The following is a 5,967-nucleotide window of genomic DNA, read 5'->3' on the forward strand; positions in this document are numbered from 1 at the left end:
CTGTCACTGAGGAAGTTTCCCAGAGGTGCGTTGGGAAGAGGATTAACAGCATGCAACCCAAAAGCAGGCAACTGATTAAGGTCATTGTCACCCTCATTAGGGATAATTTGGGGCCTCCCTGGCATTTGCCATTGGCAGAGGACCACCCCCTGCCCCCCGCCCCACTGTTCACAGAGGCCATCAGTATAACTGGGCTCTGATGAGTTCTGATAAAAGGTCCTTGACCTGAAATGCTTGCTTTGTTCCTCTCTTGTTTTTACACAGACTTCTGGATTTGATTTCTAGAAAATATATAATTGTCAATATATATAATAAAGATACATATCTATATAAAGATAAACCATAGATTAGTGTTGGGATCATAAGCAATTGGAAGCAGTAATCATATCGCATAAATTTCTGTAATCCTCATCACCTAATATGTATTTTCTGTTCAGTACATTAGCCCATGTCATTCCACATTTAGTCACAAATGCAATTCTGTTTCTTCCTCAATACTAAAGTTGTTTTATTTTATTAGGTAGAGTGCTTTGCATCTTCATTTATTTGTGCTGTGGGCTTTGAATAGAAATGATGAAATGAGGATTATAAAGGATGGCAGTCAGTAAGAAAGACTCAGACACAGAAAAGAGGGTGAGACTCAGGAATACAAGCACTCTAAATAGTCCCAATAGTATTTAATGGAAATGTCATACAAGGTCCAGAATCATCAAGTGTGAACTGTACCTAAAAGCATATCATGTGGTATATTACTTACACATGATTGAAGGAAACTAGGGAATGTTTAGTTAAGTCTGAAGGACAATTCTCTCTGAATGCAATTTCTGATAAATGCAAAAACAAGTATTATCAATGGTTAGGGGCCTGATATTCTGTTCCTATTCACCATTGGTATGAAGAGGGAGTGAAAAGCCAAGGGTAGAGGCCAATGGTGATGCTTTTAACCCCAAAGTGGGAATGGTGCACCCCCACAGCCAATGAAAATGTTCTCAAAGCTGACTTTTTGCTGTGATTTCTGGAACTTATTTTTTATGTGTTTTTGCTTTCTTTGCTTTGCACTTATAATTTCTCATTATTTGTTTAATTTGAATTGAATTCTTCCTCTCCCATTGTTCAAGATAATTTACTTGAACTAGGCAACATCATCATGTCAAAAGCATGGCATTCTTCTGGAAATTCCATTTATCCATAGGGAGATGAAGGATAGCAGAGCACTTATTGCCATTCTTCAGTGAGGATCATGGATTGACAATCTACAATGCAGGATCAATTCTCCAAGACACAGGCCAGAATTTTACATGTTACTTTCAGGTGTGCAGCCAACCCAGAAGAATGCTCAATTGTTTGTGATGACGTTGCGCATGTGTCCTGACATCATCATGCAGCCACATGACATTACAGTTGGCAGGCATGCACAGGAGTCGGCAGTGAGCAACTAATAAGCCACTTAAGTCAATTAAAAGGACAATTGACTGGAATATTACATTACCTGTGCGATTTTTCATTTGGCACACGAGCAACACGGGCAGCCTGCCATCCCATTTTCTCATTTATTCCATCCAAGGTCAGGATAAAAGGGAGCAAGAACATTGCCTGTGTGAGTTGTTAGGAGTTCAGGTTAGAGTTTGCTGTTGCTTTATTGTTGAGACTTCTGACCTTTTCCCCTGGCTTCTTGTGAAGTAATTGCTTTGTTAGCCTTATTTTGAGGGCTCTTTTGTTTTGTCAGATCTGTTGAAGCTTTTCTGCCCAGTGCAGCCATCAGTGCATGAGGCAGTGCCATTTATATCTCAGCAGATGGGGACTGTGTACTCGGCTGAGGGCACCCCCTCTGAGGAGGAAAAGAGGAACAGAGAGGAGAGAAAGCCAGGTGTCCACCGGCAGCATCGCAGGGAGAGATCTGTGGGAGGAGATGCGCAGGCACAGGGGGTGCAGGGCCAGCAGATTGGACAGGGAGTGATCCAGCTACCTCAACATATCTGAGGTCCAGTGCCGCAGTAAGCTATGCCTCACCAGACGTGACATCATTAGGCCTTTTGATTGGACCAGAGATTGCCTCCAACTGTTCAGGTGGGCACGCAATGCTAGTGGCTCTGAAGGTCACAATAGCCCTCAATATATATGCATCGGGATATTTCCAAGGGTCAGTGGACGAATTGTGTGGATTGTCCCAATCAGCTGTTCACAGTTGTGTCAGTATTGTTACAGACACTCAGTTCAGATAGGTCATGACATTCATTCATTACTGGTCCACCAAGACAGCCAGGTTCAGCGAGCCACAGGCTTAGCAGCTCCTGCTGGGTTTCCCTGCATCCAAGGTGCCATAGACTGCACTCAGGTGGCCATCAAGGCACCAGAGGGTCAGCCGAGTGTCTTTATGAATAGAAAGGGTTACCACTCCGTGAACATCCAGGTAGTTTGTGACCACGAGACCCAGATTCTGCAAGTCTGTGCAAGGTGCCCTGGCAACTCCCATGATGCATACATCCTCAGATACTCACAGATACTGAGGCTCTTTGTGGCTCTAGCTCAGCTGGGTGGTTGGCTATTGGGTGACAAAGGATATCCCTTGTAAAGATGGCTCAAGATGCCACACTGGCCCCCTAGGAAAGAGGCAGAGGAGAGTACCAATAGGATTCATGCCTCCACAAGGGCATTAGAAAGTTCTGAGGAACAAAGGGACCTTGGCACATGTGTCCATAGACCTTTGAAGGTGGAGGGGGCATGTTAGTGGGGTGGTGAACAAGGCATACGGGACACTTGCCTTTATCAATCGAGGCATAGATTACAAAAGTAGGGAGGTCATGTTGGAGTTGTATAGAACCTTGGTGAGGCCACAGCTGTCGTACTGTGTGCAGTTCTGGTCACCACATTATAGGAAGGATGTGATTGCACTGGAGGGGGTGCAGAGGAGATTCCCCAGGATGTTGCCTGGGATGAAACATTTAAGTTATGAAAAGAGGTTGGATAGACTTGGGTTGTTTTCGTTGGAGCAGAGAAGACTGAGGGGAGACCCGATCAAGGTGTACAAGATTATGAGGGGCATGGACAGGGTGGATAGGGAACAGCTGTTCCCCTTAGTTGAAGGGTCACTCATAAGGGGGCATAAGTTCAAGGTGAGGGGCAGGAGGTTTAGGGGGGATGTGAGGAAAACCCTTTTTACCCAGAGGGTGGTGATGGTCTGGAATGCGCTGTCTGGGAGGGTGGTGGAGGTGGGTTGCCTCACATCCTTTAAAAAGTACCTGGATGAGCACTTGTCATCTCATAACATTTAAGGCTATGGGCCAAGTGTTGCTAAATGAGATTAGGAAGGTAGGCCAGGTGTTTCTCACATGTCAGTGCAGACTTGAAGGGCCGAAGAGCCTCTTCTGCACTTTGTGGTTCTGTGATTCTGTGATACCGCTGTCCATTTCCATGTTTTATGACAATGGCCCAGCCACAGACCTCGCTTTACCAAGCGACCACTTCGACCCTCCACTGAAATTCTTTACATATGTTGCTTCTCCAAAAGTAAGTTGTCACTCACGACTATGCAAATCATGAGCCACTTTTTGGCTCCCATGGCTTTTCTCCACGTTCTCCAAATTGGGAAGTATTAGGCTTAGTCTTGTCTGTAGATGGCATCTCGTCAATAATTCAGCAGGCGTTGCTCTTGTCGTAGTGGCGGTTGGGGGGGCGGATGGTGGTGGGGTTGCTATGTTGGGAAATAGAAAACGAGCAAGTTTGGTCTCCAATGAATCACCTGTTAACTTTTCATTCCTGCCTTAGAAGTTAGCACTGCCCTTTCCGCCAGCCCATTTGATGACGGATGGTTTGGCGCAGTCTTCATGTGATTGATATAGTTGAGGCTGATAAATTGTTGGAACCCAGTGCTTGTAAATGTAGCACCATTATCTGAGATGATTACCTCTGGCAATCCGTGAATGACGAATCTGTGGCGTGGTTTTTCTACAGTAGCGCCTGACGTTGTCGACTTTACCTCATAAACACTTAATCACTTGGAATGAGCATCTAAATTCAGTAGAAACATGGTTCTAAGGAAAGGACCGATGTAATCAATGTGCAATCACACCCAGGGTCTACAAGGCCATCCTATGAGTGTAATGAGGTTGCCATCGGCAACTTTTGTAGCTGCTGACACTGCACATAGCATTTGGCCACCTTTTCAATATCGCCATCCATCCATGGCCACCATAGATAACTTTGCGCTATTGACTTCATTTGGGAGATCCCTGAATGGGCACTGTGCAGCTCTACTAACAGTGGTTTCCTTCCTTGTACAGGGACTACTATCCCTGCACCCCATAATAGAATACCATCTTGACTGCTCATCTCTTGCCTTAGGCTTCAATTCATCAGAGACTGTTTCTCGCAACCAACAATGTCTCACTCAAGATGGGACTGGATCACAATTTGTCCACTTGCTTATTTGCCTGGCACATGCTGGTGAGGAATCTAGAAAATTCATCATTAATACGCGTTCTTGTGGGATTGGGACATGTTCATTGTTCTCTTGCAAAGGAACGTGACTTAGGGCATCGGCATTTGCTAAATGAATCCCTGGTCTATGCGCAAAGGTATATTCATATGCTGCCAAAATTAGGGATCATCTTTGTATTCTTGCAGAAGCCTTTTCTTTGCTAAACAGACTCAAAAGTGATTTGTGGTCTGATGCTATTGTGAAATGTCACCCATGCACGTATTGGTGAAGGGTTTTACACCAAAAATAATCAACAGGCCTTCCTTTTCGATCTGAGAATATCCTTTTTCAGCTGTGGTAAGTGTCCTGGATACATAGGCTAATGGCCTCTCTGTGCCGTTGTTCATTTTGTGAGATAGTACCGCTCCTACTCCATATGGGTATGCATCACAGGTTTGCACTAATTCCTTCATCTGGTCATAATGCATTAACAGATTGGAAGAGTGTAAGAGCTGTCTTACTTTCATGAAAACTTCTTTTTGGGGTGCCTCCCAAAACCAACATTTTTTTTCTTAGCAATAAATGTAGAGGGGATAGAACTGTGGATAAATTTGGTAGAAATTGCCCATAATAATTTATCATTCCTAAAAATGATTTAAATTCAAAGGTTTTCTTGGGTGCAGATGCCTCTCTTCTTGCTTTAACCTTCTTTTTAACCAGGTGTAACCCTTGGGCATCTACCCAGTGGCCAAAATAAATGACTTCATTTCCTTGAAAAGTGCATTCTTCCTTCTTCGGGTGCACTCCTGCTTTTAAAATTTGTTTCAGGCCTTCCTCTTGGTTAGCCAAGTATTCCTTCTGTGGCAAAAATAACACCCTACTTTGTAAAATTGTCATTCGCTAGGAAACTGATTAATTCCACCTTGTTGAAAATTATTTTTCGATTTATTTGTTAAGCTGTTTCCTTTCATTTTTCAGTTAACAGGTGTAGTTTCCCTCTCCGTGGTGGAGTCCCGGCTTTTCGCACCACATTCGGCTGACTGTTCCTGCCTGACGAGGAGAACAGTGCATTTTATACCCTTTGAGTTATTTGTGAATCCCCTACAGTGCTTTCCATTACCCGCACTTCCTTAAAATCAAGATTCACTTCAGCCAGTAAACTTTGCTAAGTCCTGTCTTCCTGCACGCCACCTACTAAATGATCTCTGTGCATATCATTCAGGGCTTCACTGAAATCACAATATTCCATTAGTTGTTTTAATTTCACCACGTAGGTAGCAATTGTATCCCCTGTGGCTCTATTCCGTGACTAAAGGCATGGGTTGTAGATGTCCCTTAACAAGGTTTACTAATTCACTGAAAGTCTTGGAATCTGGGCACTAGGGGCCATCAAGCTTCTAATGTAGATCTTGTTCCCACAAATACTCAGGAAAATCGCTCCCCTCTTTTCATTCCCCATGATTTTGTTTGCTTTAAAGATGTTCTATATATTGATACCAATTGTCTGTGGCTGGCTCAAACTATGGCATTTCGTATGAGTGTATCTTTTA

The sequence above is a fragment of the Carcharodon carcharias genome, chromosome 1 (genome assembly GCF_017639515.1).
Source record: "Carcharodon carcharias isolate sCarCar2 chromosome 1, sCarCar2.pri, whole genome shotgun sequence".
Classification (NCBI taxonomy): Eukaryota; Metazoa; Chordata; class Chondrichthyes; order Lamniformes; family Lamnidae; genus Carcharodon; species Carcharodon carcharias.